Raw genomic sequence first — 18,723 nt, 5'->3', positions numbered from 1 at the left:
GCACAAAGTGGATACCATCTTGGTCCAGGAAGGAGGGGACCGCAGCTCGGACCTCGATAGGAAGGGGCAACCGTCCCCCGACCGAGGCCGAAAATGTAGACACGACCAGGACGACATATATGGGGGCCAGATGGAGCCGACCACTGGGAAGACGAGCCTCTCAAGACATCACGGGAGATCTTAGCCACTGACGGACTACAGCACACACACACGCTAACTTCCTTATAGATCCCTAATGTTATGTTGTGCCGTAGTACAATAACTTACGATAATAATGATGATTATTACTTGTAATGCATTAAATGAAAAAACCCTAATAAAAACATGTCAATTAAAAAAAAAAGTGGATACCATCTTGGTGGACGTTAACCTGATCCGCGCGGATTTGGGCAAAACTAATGAACGGGTTAAAACCCTTGATCTCAAGACCACGGGCCTCGCTGATGATGTCTCGGAACTTCAGACTGAGGTTCGTAAGCTGCGGGCCGAGAGTGACCTCTCCGCCCGTAGGCTCGAGGACTTTGAGAGCTGGGCCAGGCGCAACAACGTGCGCATTATCGGTGTCCCGGAGTCCTCGGACGAGATTTCTGTAGACCTGCTCGTGGAGGACTTGGTGCTTAACCATCTGAAGCCTAAGGGCCTTGGGAAGTTTTTCGCAGTTGAGCGAGCTCACAGAGTGCCGGGTGGGAGGCCCAAGGTGGGAGCTCCACCGAGACCGATTGTCGCCCGGCTCTTTCACTTCCGAGATCGGGACGCTATCCTGCAAGCATCGCGGGTGACGGGCCCGGTCCCTTTTCAGAACGCGTCGGTGAGTTTCTATCCTGACTTCACCCAGCTGGTGCAAAAGCAAAGGCAGAGTTTCCTGGGGGTGAAGAGACGGCTTCGGGAGAGGGACCTGAAGTATGCCATGCTTTTCCCTGCCAGATTACGGGTGGTGTACGAAGACCGAACTTTCTTCTTTGAGTCGCCTGCTATGGCCGGTGAGTGGCTGGACGCTTTGCCCCGACGACGGACTGGCGAGGACGCTGCCGCAGACGGGGACAGTGGCCGGGATGGGCAAGGTTGATGCCTTTGGAGCCGGACTGACTTGATTTGGTTCTAGATAATGACTTGAACTGATTGCAGTAAATACGGAGGGTTGCGGGAGGACGATGGGAGCACTTTCCTCCCTCAGGGTACTTTTTGTAGATTTGGGTTTTGGTAGGGCGACAGGCACACTGCAAGTTGGGGGGGCTTTGTAAGCTGCAGCAGGGGTGCAGGGTGGGGGGGATAGTTGGGATTTTGGGTTTGTTGTTGGGGGGTTTGTCTTTGCAAGGCGTAGTAATCATTGTCAGGATTGTTCCATGGTGGCTCTTCGGGTGTGGGGTGGGCCTCTTTGTGTGTGGGGATGGGGGGTAGGGGTTTAAATGTTCTTAGCTGGAATGTTAATGGTTTGGGGGATCGCATTAAGCGGGGGATAGTCTTGCAGTTCTTGAAACGGTCTTTGCCGGATGTCGCCCTACTGCAGGAGACACACCTTATAGGTAACACTTGCTATGCTCTTAATAGGAAAGGTTACAAATTCATAGCTCACTCGGGATTCTCCTCCGGCTCCAGGGGTGTGGGCATCCTAGTTAGAGCTTCACTACCGTTCGAGGTGAACTCCACCATTGTTGATGATAGGGGGAGGTTTGTGGCGGTGGCGGGGAGGTGGGAAGGAAGAACTTTGGTTTTGGTTTCGGTCTATGTCCCTCCTGCCCTGCAGGCCTCCACGTTTACAGATCTGGGTAGGGCCTTGTTGGACCTCCCGGAGGGTATGCTAGTGGTGGGGGGTGATTTCAATGCTGTCGGCTCTGGGCTGCTGGATAGGTACCCGCCCAGGGACACCGGGGGGGATCAGAAGTGGCTTCCAGACTTTCTAGACACACTCGGCCTGGTAGACTGCTGGAGGCTCCGGCACCCCACACAGAGCCAATACACCTTTCACTGCGGGGCGCATGGTAGCCTCTCTAGGATTGATTACCTGCTCACTCTGGCTGCGCACGCCTCATTGGTATCTGAGGCCAGGCATATGGCGCGGGGCATATCGGATCATTCGCCAGTGTGGGTCCGGCTGGACGTCGGCCGCGAGGGAGGGGGCAGGGTTGCTCCTATTAACCCCTGGTACTTTCGTGACCCCAAGATGCGCAGTGCGCTGTTGAAGACAGTTGATCACTTTTTTAAGGACAACCAGGGGTCCGTTGACTCGGCTGTATCGTTGTGGGAAGCATTTAAGACCGTGCTGAGAGGTGAGGCCCTCTCCTTGGTAGTGGCGGCCAAGCGGCGGAGAGATGGCGAGGTTCTGCAGGTTGAGGAGGAGATCGCGGCTTTAGAGGGGGCGCTGGATGGGGAGGTTACAGAGGCCTCACTGCATGAACTGAGCTTGAAGCAAGCCGAATATAAGGACCTGGTGACGAATGCCGCCAAGACCCTCAGTAGGGAACAGCAGGGCCGCTTGTATGATGTTGGTGATAAGGCCGGGAAACTCCTAGCTTGGCTGGACAAAAAAGAACGGGTTAATAGAGTGGTGCCGGAGCTGACGAGAGAGGGGGGAGAGGTGGTAGTTGACCCTGAGGGGATAGTACAGTGTTTTTCGGATTATTTCCGTATGGTTTATGCCTCAGTTTCGGATAGGCCGACCGAGGATTCGCTTGACCTCCTGCGTGACATCGCTCTGCCCTGCCTTTCTGATGTAGATAGAGATGATCTCGATGGAGACATAACGGTCGATGAGGTGGCGGGTGCCATCCGCGCGCTGAACTCGGGCAAGGCCTCAGGCCCTAATGGTTTGCCGATCGACTTGTATAAGCTGTTCCCGGATAGGGTTGCCCCTCACCTGCGCGCCATGTTTGTGGAGGCGCGGGGCGGTGGGTCCCTTCCGTTGGATCAGAGATTGGCGACGATTGTTGTAATACACAAGGAGGGTAAACCCCGAGATAAGTGTGCCTCCTATCGGCCAATATCACTCCTTAATGCTGAGCCGAAAATTCTGGCTAAAATTCTGGCAGGCCGCTTGGTCAGGGTGCTCGGAGAATTGATCCACCCGGATCAATCCGGCTTCATCCCGCACCGTAACACTGCGTTAAACCTTCGGCGTCTCCATGGAGTGATTTCCAGGGCGGGCACGCTCCGAGAACCAGCTATTGTGGCATCGCTTGACGCCACGATGGCTTTTGATACGGTGGAATGGGCATATCTGTGGGCTGTGCTTGCCAAGTTCGGCTTTGGCCCTGGTTTTGTGAGCTGGGTGAGGTTGCTTTATGAGGGCCCCCTTGCGAGTGTTGTGGTAAACGGGCGGGCGTCGACTCTGTTCCAGCTTGGGAGGGGAACTCGGCAGGGTTGCCCCCTGTCGCCTTTGTTGTTCGCCCTTGCCCTCGAGCCGCTGGCGGCGTGGATACACTGGCATCCGGATATACGTGGACTTAGATGGTCGCCTGAGCACGAGGACCGTATATCGCTCTATGCCGATGACATCCTGTTATATCTCGCCTCGCCCAAGAACTCGCTTATAGTAGTTTGTGACGTTTTGACGTCCTTTGGCAGGAACTCGGGTCTCGTCATCAATTGGAGTAAATCGTATTTGTATGTTCTGAGTGGTGAGGTTCCGCCGGTCCCGCGAACTTGTTCGATCCGGATCGCCCAGCAGGGCTTTGTGTATCTGGGGATTTTTATCTCCACTGACTCCACTCTGCGGTATGAGAGAAACCTGCTCCCCCCACTGGCGCGCTTGCCGCGGGATGTTGCGGGCTGGCGGAAGCTGCCGCTCTCCCTCGTTGGGCGCGCCGCCTTGTTTAAAATGATGTCTCTCCCCCGGTTCCTCTACGCCTTGCAGAATACCCTCGATTGGGTACCGGCCAGTTACTTCCGGGAGGTTGAAAGCCTCCAACGATCGCTGTTGTGGGATGGACGGCCGCGCATAGCGATTGCTAAATTGACGCTACCGTGGTACGACGGGGGTATTGCGCTTCCGGACATTCAACGCTATTACTGGGCCACCCAGTTGAGCGCGATTAATCATGGTTTCTATGGTCCGGCTCTAAGCCCCGGCTATGCCATGGACCGATGGTTGCTGCGCGGCGGTACTTATCATAGAGCGTTGTACTCTCGGGCGCTGGACTCGTCCCTCACGGGGCCCACTGGGGTGGCGGTGCGCGTGTGGAGGTTGGCGACTGACTCGCTGGGCTGGAAGGATAGGCTCACCCTGGCTACCCCGTTGTTTGACTCTGAAAAATTGGGAAGTCTCTGGCATACGAAAGGTTTTGATAAATGGGACTTGATTGGAATCTCCAGGGTTGGAGATTTGCTGATTAAGGGGTGGGTGAAGTCCTTTGAAGAGCTGCAGCAGGAGTATGAGTTGGGGAAATCCAAGTTTTTCCGTTATGTTCAAGTGCGTCATGCCCTGCGGTCAGTCCTCGTAGAGGGTGAGAAGGTGCCTGAGTCCTCTCCATTGGAGGATCGGATCCTCGATGGCCATATGCCAGAGAGTACGATTTCTCTCATATATAAGAAATTGATAAATGTTCGGGCGGACCTGCTGTTGGGGCTGAGGGACCAGTGGACTAGGGACGGACTCGAACTGGATGACGAGGATTGGCAGTCTGCGGTCTCCTCTCCTAAGGAGGTCGCGATCCCATCACGTCTGAGGCTGGTGCAGCTCAAAATACTCCACAGAACCTATGTTACGGGGCCAAGGCTGGTTCATATGGGATTTTCTGAGGAGGGTTTATGCAGGAGGGGCTGCGGTATGGTGGGTACCTTTATGCATATCATTTGGGAATGTGGCGTCATCATGGAATTCTGGAGGAGAGTCCATACGGTGATGGGGGAGGTGACGGGCATTGTTATGCAGCCGGAGGCGCGGTGCTGTCTCCTTAATGTTTGGGGGCCTACCGATCACGATGAGGCACAGACCCTGTGGGTGACTCTGGGTAATATGGTGGCTAAGCGAGACATCGCGCGCCTGTGGGACTCTGCGGGTCCCCCCACATTGACTGCGTGGAAAGAAAACATGGACTGGAGTATGCTAAGGGAAAAGACAGTATATTGTGCTAGAGGGCACCCCCGGAAGTGGCACGCCATTTGGGGGCGGTGGAACCAGTATAGGGGGGGCATATGTCTTGCCCCTGATTTGGATCCCCCCGATGAACAGCTCTCTCCTTAACATTCTTTCCGGCTTTTGTATATGTATCTGATTGTTAGTTGACTTTTTGGGCCTCTGCTTTTCCCCCTTTTTCCTCTTAACACAGTATTGTGACTGTTAGACGAGGGGGGTCTGCTCTCCCCTGAGGGGCAATCATCAGTGGTATTCAGTGTCCTTCGCCTTGCTGGGGTTTTGTGTGAGTTTGTGTTTATTTAAAACAGAACCTTTTCTGCTTCTCCTTCTATGCACTGTGGACGTTTCTTTGTTCTGCTCTCTCAAAGCTGCCGAACCTCCGGGATGTCGGCTGAATAGCTGTGTCCATGTTTTTTTTGAAGAATAAAGGTTTTCAAAAAAAAAAAAAAAAAAGAAGGCAGGTCTCGCCATTGTCAAGTGATTGATGGATGTCATCTATGACATTGAGCATTGCCGTTTCGGTGCTGCAGCCTTTTCTGAAGCCAGATTGAAAGGGGTCGAGAAGGTTGAAATTTTCTATGTGTTTGTCTAGTTGTAGTAGGACACATTTTTCAAGTACCTTTGAGAGAAGGGGGAGGTTAGTGATGGGGCGGAGATTATTTAGGTCATTGGGGTCAGCATTGGGGTTTTTGATTATGGGTGAGATTTGACCAAGCTGAAGGGAGGAGGGGACACAGCCGGTGGAGAGAGAGGTGTTGATGATTTTGGTCCAGAATGGGGTGATGATGTGCTTAAGGGCAGGGACAAGGTTGGAGGGTATTGGGTCTTTTGTGTGGGAGGACGGTTTTAGATTGCCAATTATATCGAGGACTTCAAGCTCAGTGACGGGGAGAAAGTTGAGCAAGGAGGCATTGTTCTTAGGTTGAGATTTAGGGGAGTTGGTTACTGGGGATGTGGAAGGTGAGAGGCCTGTGGAGTGGTGGGGGGTATGGAAATGGGTGGGTGAGGAGGTTCGCTGGGGAGCGGTAGGATAGAGTGCAGAGGAGAGAGAATGTCGTCTGGAAGGGGTGATGTGGAGTAGGCATTAGAAGTGAGGACAAGATTGGATTGGAAGTTGGAGGATAGTTGTGTGGGAAGGAAGGATTGGTCAATTTTGGCAATTTTTTCCGAGAAGAAGTGCGCATGTTCTTCACATCTGTCTGATGAGGCTGTCATATTAGGAGGTGTGGGGGAAGTTTGGTTTCGGATGATTTTGAAGAGGTGTTGATGATTTTGGTCCAGAATGGGGTGATGATGTGCTCAAGGGCAGGGACAAGGTTGGAGGGTATTGGGTCTTTTGTGTGGGAGGACGGTTTTAGATTGCCAATTATATTGAGGACTTCAAGCTCAGTGACGGGGAGAAAGTTGAGCAAGGAGGCATTGTTCTTAGGTTGAGATTTAGGGGAGTTGGTTACTGGGGATGTGGAAGGTGAGAGGCATGTGGAGTGGTGGGGGTATGGAAATGGGTGGGTGAGGAGGCTCGCTGGGAAGCGGTAGGATAGAGGGCAGAGGAGAGAGAGTGTCATCTAGAAGGGGGGATGTGAAGTAGGCATTAGAGGTGAGGACAAGATTGGATTGGAAGTTGGAGGTGTAAGGGTTCGCAGGATCTTCTGCAGGAGCGTCAGGAATCAGAAGAGTAAGTCTCCGTCCTCCCCTACGGCCCTCCGTCTCTATCAAACCCTAGAGAACCGGATGGCACGCCAGGGGAAAACAGGGTAACAAAACAAGGGAAGGAGGGTGTGACTTCAGAGGTGTGGCTGGTTGGTACCAAGGACGTGGTTCTTCTCTGTGCGTGCTGTAATAGAAAATTCTACTTTATACTACATATCACCTTATGCATTTCCCAGGCAGAAACAAGTCCCTAATCCACATACCACGGGGGTCTTGTTTAGCATAAGAGATGCCACCTCCACTGGATTAGTAAGGGACTAAGGACGAGGGGGGCAGGCGTGGAGCAAACCAACTTCTACTTCATATACCCTATAAGACAAACAATACAGTGAATGGTCTACCTAGAACATTAATGATGATACACAATTCTTTTCCCCCCTTTACTCACTAGGAAGATATACAACTGCGTCCCTCTATTTCCACATGGAATGTAATAGCAAAAAGGTGTAGTGTGAATAGGATAACTCCTAGGGAGAAAGACAAAACAATAATAATTATATTCACCCACCCCGTGTTAAATTCCTAAGTGCAAGAACAAAAGAGTAGCGCACAGCGCTGTTACCGTGCTTCAGAAGAACTCTGGTCACTATGGCGTGGTCCACGCTAGCGTCCCCTATGGATAAGTCGGTCTTCTGTTTCCAGGGGAGACCAGCACCACTGAAGGGAGGTGGGTAAATGGCTGAACAGGTGCAAGGAGGGAAAGGAAGTGTGTGGACTCAACTGAAGATATGAACCAACTTGGGCGTAATGAACTGTAGAGGAGTTTGGAAACGCTTCTCCTTAGTGAGGGAACCGAGGGCACAGTGCGGGGAATATGCTTGTGTCTACACCCAACCACCACCCAGGAGTGAGCACCCCCACGACACAGCAGCTCTGGGGGAGGTAGATTACTGGCACTCACTCCGAAATCCGCCGCAATTGGCGGGAATCAAAAAATGCTATTTAAGCAGGAGCGAGCCTCCAGATGGACGAGAGGCTCGCGAATCGCTGCAGTATGCTTCGTGAGCAAACGCGGGCCTCTAGATGACAGAGAGGCTCGCAAATGACGGCAATAACGTCTCTTCAGAAAGACTCAAAACACACGGGCAGAACCCGAGAAGGCTCGGCGCCGACTAGCGCGACAACGGAAACAGGAAGTACAATCCGGAAGTCAGGCAAGCTAAGCGAGGACGGAAACCAGGCATCCAGCTAGAACGCTAAGCGCGTTCGTACGCGTCTTTGGTCCTTATATACTGGACCGTCTATCGATTCGGATCCCGGGGCATGACAGGAGGATAGTTGTGTGGTAAGGAAGGATTGGTCAATTTTGGCAATTTTTTCCGAGAAGAAGTGGGCAATTTCTTCACATCTGTCTGATGAGGCTGTCATATTAGGAGGTGCGGGGGAAGTTTGGTTTCAGATGATTTTGAAGAGTTCCCTGGGTCTGTTTTTGGCACGGTCAAGTTGAGTGCGGAAGAAGGATGCCTTTTCCTTGAGGATGTGTTTTTTGTAAGTGGATCTATCATGTCTGAGAAGTGCAAGATGGGAGGGTGAGGGATGGTGTCTCCAGGTTCTTTCCGACAGTCTGAGTGCCTGTCTCTCATTATTTATCTCTGTATTAAACCAAGAGTTTGAGGGGGTGTTTCTTTGGTTTTTGAGTTTAGGCGGGGCTAGTTGGTCAAGAATATCTGTAACAGTATTGTTAAATAGTTCAGTGAACTCATTCGCATTTTGGGAGGGGGAATGAGAAGAAGTTGAGCTTGGAGTTTCTATTGTAGAACACCTGGGGGGATGCCTTTTAGGTTTCTGGTCAATTTCTTTGGTCTGGTAGTTTTAGGGGAGGAGAGGTTTGCTGAGGTAGCAATGGTGAACAGAATAAGGTGAAGGTCGGACCAGTCAGTGGGGATGATATTGGTAACGAAGGTCAGATCATCGTTGGACAGAATGACGTCAAGTATGGATCCTTTAGTGTGAGTTGGAGATTGGCAGAGTTGTTTGAGTTCTCTGATTTCAAGAAGTGTAGTGAGGAGGGAGATGGTGGGGTCATTGGTATCATTCCAATGGAGGTTGAGATCCCCAAGAAAGAGATTGAAAGAATGATAAGTAGGTGACAGGAGTTTGGGGCTACCGTTATTCAAGGAGGGGTCAGAGGAGTAATGGTTAAGGGGGTTAGGGGGAGAGAGGGAGATAAGTGGGGGATGAGAAGTAGGTAATTGGGGATGGGGTAGTCGTTATCAATAGGGGGGTCCAGGGAGAGAGATAGTGAGGACAATTTTTGGAGGTTGAGAGTGGATGTAGAGTGGGGGGGAGGGGAGAGGAAGAGGTTTGAGGGGCTCTGTTCGTTTGGGGAGGAGGAGTGTTAGGCGCTGAGTGGTTAAGGAGGAGAGACATAGTGCTAAAGTGGTGTTCAAAGATAGAAAGGTGGGATGGCGAAGCTTGTATGAGGATGTTACTTGTTTTGAAGGTGGAGATATCAATATCACCATGAAAGGCTGGGGAGGGAGCGGTGGATATTTTAAATCCATATGGTATATTGGTTGATTTAGAGATAGGGAGGTGTTGGAGGAAGATGCTCTTCCATTTCGAAGGGCGTTTGGAGTAGAAGATGTAGTTTGTAATAATGGGGGAGGTGAGGCTGAGGTAGTTATCAACAATGAGTGTTTCAGGGTTGCGGATGAGGAGTTTATGTTTGAAATTTTTCCTTGCGTGTTTGGAGAGATTAGGGGGGTAGAGAATGGTCCAGGAGATGGGGCCATGTTTAGAGAGGGTATGGTCCTGAGGGTGATGGTCAGTGCTGTGAAGGGGCATGTTGGGTGGACGTGAGACAGAGTAAAGAGAAGGAAGTTAAAGGAGATGGGGGTAGGGGAGGAGAGGAGAGGGGGTGCTGGGAGAGTGTGGGGTCGAAAAATCGGGGGCAAGATAAGGAGGTAGTGTTAAGCAAGAGAGGAATAAAATCAGGAGAAGATTCGATAGCAAAACAAATTACATCACTGATGTTCAGTAGGGTAGAAAAGGTAAAACAAGCACGGTAGATATGATGAATCAAGCAAGGGGGCAAATAAGCGAGGAAATACAGTAAGGCGCAGATAAGATAGTAAAAGCAGATTCCAGTGCTAATATGGATCACATTAAATAGGTAAACAAACAAGATAAAATAGGGGAGTAGGATAAATAAGGGAGGAATTAAAAATCAAGAGCATATTAGGTAGCAAAACAGATTACATCGTAAAATTGGAGCAAATTAGATAGGTAAACAAACACAAACCTCAAAAAGCAAAAGATAAAATCCAAAAACAATAGTCTGTGGGGGAGCAATTATATTATATTATAATATTGTATCATATTTTAGCAATATGAAGCAAGTAGATTGGTTTGATAGGCTCGATTTCCAGGGTTTACTCAGGATTTACGCCGATGGCGATCCCAAACCTCCGGGGCCCAACCATTCAATAAACATAGAAAAACAAGATGAGGAAGAAAACAATGGCTGATGTCCAGTCGGCCCCTCTGCTCACCTTTTGTGGACCACACAGGGCGTCAACCTGAAATCGCCTGACCCGCGCCATTTTGAAGATAGGCGACATCAACCAGAAGGGACAGAAAAATCAGTGTCCACTTCATCATCTTTGTGCCGGGTGAGTCTTTCATGCTCAAAGGTGAGTTTAACTTGTTTCGTATCATGATGTCGCAATCAGACTTACAGAGGCCCTGCAGACACAGCTGGGCGCACCGGGCGCAACCAGGTTTTAATCCGAATCAGAACTCAATCCTGTGTAGGTATAGCACTCAACGTTCACTCCGAAGCAAAGTAGGGTCACCAGACAGCCAGCAAGGGCCCAAGGGTGCACACCTCTAGGGCTGGCTTGATCTGGTGTGACTTACGGTGCACCGGTGCCCGTGGTCATGGTGGTGTTTTCTTTTGCCAGGAGGGCACTCCCTCATCTGTCAGGAGGGAGCACTAGGGTTAGCGCCCTTCCATTTCTGGTGCTCTGCAGCAGTTTCAAGAACTTCTTGGAGTTTCTTATCGCTCAAATGGCTGTAATTTCTGATGTTAAGAAGTTTCCCTCGTCTTCATTGCATGATTTTTGCGTGCGAGAAAGTGTCACTCATAGTCGCTGAAATGTCACTCATAATTTCAGTGAAATTATGGAAATGTCACAAATGGCAATCTGAAACCTTGGCAGCTATGCGCTGGTGTTAAGTATAGTATCAACAATTCGTGCACTTACTGACTTTGCTGACGTGTTCCTGTTCTATAGCCAAAGGCTTCTCAGCCATGAGCCAGAATCGGGGAGTTAGAGGACGTTATGTCTGCATACAGTGGCACAGGCAGCCTAAGTCTTTTGGGGACGACAGGGACATGCAAGGTGGGATCGCGTTGCGCATTCAAGTCCTTGCTAGATTTTATATGTCGTTCTGGTGATTAACAAGAATGCAAGTTCTCTCCCGGGTCCTGGTTAGTTTCACTACGCGGCGTCTGCGTGTCATCTAGGTTTCGTTTGCGGCCGTAGCCGATCATGGGTTCACACATCAATACCATATGCAGAGTTGAAAATTTACGATGATGTCCGATGTGGTCACGTCGCTCCAGTATCAGCGGTGTGTTGTACACCGTTAGCCCCACTATACTGTTTATAAGCGTTTTGCTTTAGTCGGATGCTCGCTCCGTTCACTATGGCGACCCCCAGTCACCTCCGCCGTCTCTTTCCTTGCGGTATATCTTCATATAATGTATTGTACAGTTGTTTCTCCTCAAGGGGATTCCCGGGGGAAATCCCGCTCACGGTCTCGTCCAGACCGCGGCCGCCATCTTGAGGCCGAGATCCTCCACCCGCTACAAACCTCATGGCCTCAGCATCCAGCCTCCGTTTCTTGCAGATCTCTTCTTGCTGGTACAATATTCTCTTTTAATCCTGCTCATCCGCATTTGGTTTTGCCATCTCCAGCCCTCCCTCACCATTCCGGACACACTGAGGTGCAGTTGGAGGTCCAGGCTGCGAGCCTCTGATGTCGTTTGTGTCTCGCCGCCGCCTCTTGGGTGTCTCCTGGTGCGTGCCCTCGTCCTCCAAGCCTCCAGCCCGCTGACGGTGCCAATCCCTAGGGTCTCCCGGCCCTGCAGGTTAGCGCACCCCCCGGCCCACGGGTCCCAGCAGCGTCTCCCCCGGTGATCTCGATGCAATTTTCCCCCGGTTTGTGGCGAGAAGGAGGCCTCCGATTACGACCCACGCGGTCAGAAATCTGTCAGCCCCCGTCTGGCCAGGAGAAGTGGAGCGTCGGGAGTTCCCACAGTTCCCGCATGGACACTGGATCCTTCTGAGTGATTCTTTGACTCTTGGTTGGGGTCGTTGGCTTGGACCATGACTTTGCCATTTTTGTATACTGTTATTGTGGTGTTGATTCTGAATGGAGAAGATTTTGAGATAGTTAGTATTTGTCCGTGGGGGATGTTTGTGGATTTGGTGACTCGCAGGTGGTTAGCTAGGTTATTTCTCCATTTGGCCTGGTGGGTGGTGTAGAAGATGAGGTCAGTTTTTGTCTTATCTTTGGAGGAGTTATGATAGAGGTTGGCTATGAGTGTTCCAGGGTGTTGCTTGAGTAGTCTGTGCTTAAAGATTTTGGCAGCGTTAGTTGAGAGGTTGGGTGGGTAGGTGATGGAGAAGGAGTGGGGGCCATGGGGTTTGAAGTTGGCGAGAAGTGGGGGTTAATGGGATGTAATGGTGTGGTCTTAGGTTGGACGACATCTTCCTGATTGAGGGGTATCGAGGGAGGGGGACTACGCAGGTAGGGGTTTCTAGGTAGACGGGTGGCTGTAGGGAGGGGGGCCACAGAGGGGTTGGGCATGGGGCAAACCAAGGGCAGGGGGTCGTTATGGGGGAGAGGTGAGCGGATCAGATGGGTCTTGTGTAGCAGTGGGCGGAATTTGTGTAGTCGCGCTACGCAAAGCTCCGCAAAATGGTAAAAAATATCTGCGAGCACGCAAAGTTCCCCGAACGTGGAACTGTTTGTTCCGCCCGTTCGTGATGCTTTTTTCCTGTTCGCGAATGCTGTTTGCGTGTTCGGAGGGAAATATCTCGCGAACACGCATTTTGAAAGCGCGAACATGCAAAAAATTCCGCAAAGCCGCGGATCGCGGAATGTTTGGCAATTCCGCGTTCTTCGTGGAATGCGAAATTCCACAAATTCAGCGAGTGGAACGGAATTTACCACCCAGGCCTAGTCTTGGGTTTTGATAGGGAGAGCGGCAGAGGGCCTTTTCAGGTCTGGGACTGAGCTCATCTTAAGCTATTTCAGCTGCAATTTTAGTTTCTTGTTCAATCTTTTCATTTAACATTTGTGGATAAGAAGAGAAAATTATGTATTGTATGTTATCTTTACATGTATTAAAATAATCTTCATAGCAGTCGTCAAAATCTTCAAGTAATTCCGCTTCACTACGCCAAGGCTTGAAGAGTTGCAGTAGTGCTAAATAGAAAAATTCCCTTTTTTCTGGAGTTTCACAACTGAGTTTTCTATGGTTAATAAGATTTCCTTTGGTATGTTTTACCAAACATCCATTATCCAATTACTGCATTTTTTCCATCATTTATATTTTCAGTAACATTTCTCTTAAAGCTGTAATGTTAAAGTACTTCATAGAGACAAACGTTTTCAAGATGTGGACTCCTTTTGGGATAGTACGTATCCAACATATTAGTTTTAACAATATCTGTACTTTCTGGATTATTAAATGCTAAGTATTCAATTTCTTTTAGAGATTTCAAAACTCTATTTCGTGTAGCCACAAGACCTAGACTTACCCAAATGATTCCTCTTGACTTTGAATATAAACTGGCAGAGCTCAACCGATCCGAACATTTGTAGGATCGAATCTCTCAAAGTGAAAGCATTTTCAAACTAAAGCTGTACAATTTGTTACTAAGACTCTTCACTTGTGAAATTTCTTCCCACATTTCCTTTAACTCTGTCTTTTCAGATTTTGTTATATATGACGAAACATAGCGATCAACAGCAAATGAATTATCTGCAACGTACTGGATATCCATTTGCATTCCACATTGCCAAAATCACTGGATTTTAGTCATTAATATACTTTGAATGTTAAGTTCTTCTTATGTTGTATGTATTCTTCAGAGATTTTCGAGTTATAGTATGTCTTACTGCTGACATAAAACTATTAACTCTTCCTTTTAAAATTATTGGACGTGGGAATCCAAAACTACATTTTGTATAAAACTTTCCCTTTGACTTGTATTTTCGTTGACAATATTTTCCACATCAATGACTTTGAAAACGTAAAACTTGTTCTCTTAAGCTCTCTTCTCCTTTTTTGGAAAGGCACAGTAACATACTCTTTGATAAAAGACAAAACAGTTTCATTAGAATCAGTTCCAATTTTAGGTGCATCCTTGACCCATAAAAGTGTGTATATGAGGAGCACCTTTGGTTTGGTACTCGTTTCTCCAAAAGAAATCAGAAACTTACCCTGGAGGTAGATTATTTTTTTTTTGGTTTTTTTTTCTTTTTTTTTGAGAATTCAGATCAGATTTATTGGTTAAATGGCACTAACACATTTGATGTTCATGCTGACAACCACACTGCACAAGATCCTGCCTTCCAACTTTCTGCCCCCAACGAGCTCTCCCGCCCCAAAGAAACCAGGAGTCCCTGTACCCGCAAGCCTTTATAGCCAACTGGCATAGCATCTTGACGGCCAACTGACAGAATTACTGCCTCATCCCTCCTCAAGTGTTCCTTCCTAAAAAGCACCTGTGTTTCTTTGAGTCGCAAATAAATATGAACCAAGCGACTTGGTCGTGTGGTTAAGTGGAAATGTTTTAGTTAACGGCACCGCGTGGAGCCCCCAAAAATAATGTGCAACACAGATAAACCTATAAGGCTGAATACGAATGTACTCTGGAGATCAAGTTGCTCTGCTTCAAGTGCAAGGCAAAGAGATGTCACTGCAGTCTAACAATGCGCCAGCTCCCCACGTTACCATGGCTACATCTTCAAGAGTCCAATGACAGTTGGTTTGGTTGGTGCTGGGAGGACCGCTGCTGTTCTACAATTTGTCCAGGAAGTTGTCCAGTGCTGGGATTCCCTCCTTAAGTCCCTTGCGTTTTCGTGTCTCAGCCACAACCTGGGCTGGGCGGGCAGCGGCATCAAACGGGTCACCAGGCAGAATCTGCCAGTGATCGAACACGCACTGGGGGAAAGCTTGACCGCCTGTGTTAGACCTCAAGTCTGCTGTAAAACCAAAAGACTCGTTTACAGGCAGGTACGCCTTGACCACGAAGATTGGGGTGCCCATCACCTGGGATTCCTCAAACACATGGCCACGCTTCCTGTTCAAGACACCGTAGATTCCGCCAACAACTTGCTCGGGACACTGAATTTCCACCAGATAAATGGGTTCCATGAGCCTGGGCTGCGCAGTAAGGACACAGGCGTAGAGGCACCTCCTGGCTGTGGGAATGATCTGGCCGCCACCTCTGTGGATAGCATCAGTGTGCAGGGTCACATCGTGGACATCGAAGCGAACAGCACGCATGTTCTCCTCACACAGAGCACCCTCCTTGGTGGCCCACTGGAATCCGGCCACAACGCTGTCCTTGATTTCGTTCAGGTACTGCACTCCTTTGGTGACGTCGGCGAGGATGTTGGGCCCGGTGCCGTCGGGACTGAAGCACCAGATCTTTCGGGCTTCGGTGACGTCCCACTCATACTTCTCTGCCAAGTAGCGGGCACGGGTCTTCAGCTCCTGGCGGGCAGCCACATCCCCCTTGTCGATGTCCTCGGCCAGCCCGTCTGGGAAGGGGCGCGCCTTCATGTACAGGCGGTTGTGCTTGTTTGGTGACTTGGAGAGGCAGAGCACGCTGGACTCTTCGGCCACCGTCTCGCGGTAGGACACCACGGGGTCGGATTTCTTGATGGGGATGCAGGCGTGATCCTCCTCCAGATCCTTCAGGCAGATCTCCAGATGCAGCTCCCCGGCGCCGGCAATGATGTGCTCCCCGGACTCCTCAATGATGCACTGCACCATAGGGTCAGACTTGGCCAGGCGCTTCAGCCCTTCCACCAACTTGGGCAGGTCCGCAGGGTTCTTGGCCTCCACAGCCACGCGCACGACAGGGCTGACGCTGAACTTCATCACCCTCAGGTTGTGGGCGTGCTCGAAGGTGGTGATGGTGCCAGTCTTCACCAGGTACTGGTCCACGCCGACAAGACCCACGATGTTTCCGCAAGGCACGTCCTCGATGGGCTCCACGTAGCGCCCCATCATAAGAATGGTCCTCTGGATGGGCTTCAGGTACAAGTCTTCCTTCTTGCCGGGGGTGTAGTTGGGCCCCATGATTCGGACCTTCAGGCCAGTGGACACCACACCAGAGAAGACTCGTCCGAAAGCATAGAAGCGACCCTTGTCCGTGGTGGGCACCATTTTGGAGATGTACATCATCAGGGGGCCTTTGGGGTCACAGGTCTTGATACCCATTGCAGCCTCGTCGTCGGGGGGGCCCTCGTACAGGAGCTCGCAGCGGTACTTCTGGGCAGTGACCGGGGAGGGCAGGTGGATGGTGATCATCTGGAGCAGGGCATCTCCGGCTGGCAGCCAGCGCCTCATGACCGCCTTCAGCAGCTGCTTGCCGTCCTTGTCCTTGTCTTCACTGTCCAGCTTGATCTCCAGTTTCTCGATGAGTTTGGCGGTCTCGTCTTTCTTGAAGTTCATGATGGCATCAAACACCTTGAAGATGGGGTCCAGCACCAGCTGGCAGAAGGTCCTCGGCAGTTTCTTTCCATCTGCGTTGGTTGCAGTCTTGCTGAACTTGCCGTTTGCAGGGTCAAAATACCTGTCTCCCCAAAGTTTCTTCATCATATCTTCGACCTTCTTGGCACGCTCTGGGGCACCAAGCTGGGCATCACCCTTCGCGGCGAACTTTGTGACATACATCTCTGCAAACTGTTTCAAGGTGAAGGCCCACCCGTGCAGGCCAGAACCGAAGCCGACAGTGCCAAGCACTGGATCAATCATGATGTTGCCCATAGGGCCAGCCTCCCCTTCGCCATAAGTGGAAATGATAACGTTGACGTTCTCCACAATGCGCTGGAAAGTCTGGTACAGCTCCTCAGCTTCCAGTTGCAGCTCGAGCAGAGCACGGTCCATTTTGTTCATCATCAATACTGGTCTAATCCTCTCGGCGATGGCCTGACGCAGGACAGTTTCAGTCTGTACACACACCCCAGACACACAGTCCACGACTACCAAAGCCCCGTCTGTGACACGAAGGGCAGCTGTGACTTCAGAGGAGAAATCAACGTGTCCTGGGGAGTCGATCAGGTTGATGAGAAACCCAGTACCGTCTTTAGACTGCTTGATGAAAGCCAAGTCATTTTCTGACAGGGCATAAAACAGAGAAATGGCGGTTGACTTGATTGTGATGCATCTTTCTTGCTCGTCCTTTCTGGTGTCTGTGAAACGAGTCTCTCCTGCCCTTGCAGAAGCGATGATTCCAGCTTTGCTGACAAGGGAGTCAGTGAGTGTGGATTTCCCATGGTCCACGTGTGCAATCACCGACATGTTTCGGATGTTAGCCTTCTTGTCCATGATGGCCCGGATCTGGTCTACGGTGAAGTTCACCATTTTGGCGGATGACGGTGGATTCTCCACAGATCGGGAACGGAGAAGGAAGGCGGGTTGGACTGCCTGCCTCGCTCGCGGGACAGACAGGCGGAAGAGGAGGTAGATTATTTTTATTGCAGATAAAAGACATCATAGCTTGAAACCGATGATTAAAATATCTGCACACATTCACAGGATCCAAAGAACACAATTCTCCAGCTGTCTTCAATTCAATATTCTTGACATTTGAGGAAATCGTTCCAAGCATATTCAGCACAGCTAACTGTTAGAAACCAGGTAGGAGTACCTAAGTTTCTAACAAACATTTAAGTTCGCTGTGACGATGAAACTAATACTCATTAGCGCTACGTTGAGACTCCATCAAATAATTAAATAAGATTCCAAATTATCGTCTCTTAGTTGAACTTTGTCCATAAATTCGTTTGTCAAACATGTGTAAGATGGACTCCTGTTTTTAATATGTGATTCACTGCATATCATAGTCCAGATAAGTCAATTTCAAATAGAAGATGAAATATTTATGGAATGCACTGTCGAAAATCTTGGATCTTTTGAGTACAATCTTGTCATCCGGTATTCTGAAGCTGGAATCTGTACGGCTCGTTCATCATATTTTCCACCTTCTCCAGTGGGGAACAGCTGTGCAAAACAACGAGCTTCTAAACTTTTTTCCCATACACTCATGAGAGTTCCCTTTGCTTTCTTCATCTGCAATAATTCAATAGTGTTTCCAATGACTTCTTTTGAATGTAGAGGATGTACACTATAATGTTCATAAATATCTTCACTCCTGGAGCTGTCCACTTTTTCTGTTTGGCCAGTTAAAATTTCTGTATCTTCTTCTAAACATATTCCCTGTTCTTCCATATTTACTCTTTTATAATAAATATTGTTCTGTACAAGATATAATGTAGCCGTTTGAAGTTTGGTGACATCTACTAACTCTTGCCATATTTTCTGACTCTTTGTTGGTAGACCATTACCTAGAATAACTACAGGCTCACTTTCCTCTCTCTCTATACCAACAGTTTCTATATATTTCTTAAAATCTAAAGGTAAGTACATAACTCTTCCTTTCAGACCTCTTAGTAAATCTGTTGGAGGCAGCTTACCTGTTTTAGGCTCCATACGAACAATAGCCTGAAACGGATCCACAGATTGAATAAGAATGGACTCATATGTATTTACATCTGCCAGTTATTTTCTTTTTCACTTTTTAAATACAGATCAACATTCCTAGTTTGACTTCTATAGTGAGTACGTCGACAACAAATACAAACATAGTTTGGTTTTTCACATGAAGGTATTGTAAATGTGTAATTTC

General features: G+C 49.4%; 1 protein-coding gene and 1 pseudogene across 2 annotated transcripts in view; one reads left to right on the top strand and one right to left on the bottom strand.

Moving 5' to 3' along the window:
• Window positions 1-18,723, top strand: part of RGS11 (regulator of G protein signaling 11) — a 1,592,422-nt gene that overhangs the window by 85,620 nt on the left and 1,488,079 nt on the right. The gene's annotated exons all lie outside the window — the stretch shown is intronic.
• Window positions 14,255-17,490, bottom strand: LOC146789837 (elongation factor 2 pseudogene; annotated as a pseudogene). The gene has a single exon (XR_014970171.1). The product of XR_014970171.1 is annotated as an elongation factor 2 pseudogene (transcript).

This window comes from Triturus cristatus, chromosome 10 (genome assembly GCF_964204655.1).
Source record: "Triturus cristatus chromosome 10, aTriCri1.1, whole genome shotgun sequence".
Taxonomy (NCBI): domain Eukaryota; kingdom Metazoa; phylum Chordata; class Amphibia; order Caudata; family Salamandridae; genus Triturus; species Triturus cristatus.
This window is presented reverse-complemented; position numbering and strand designations above follow the sequence as displayed.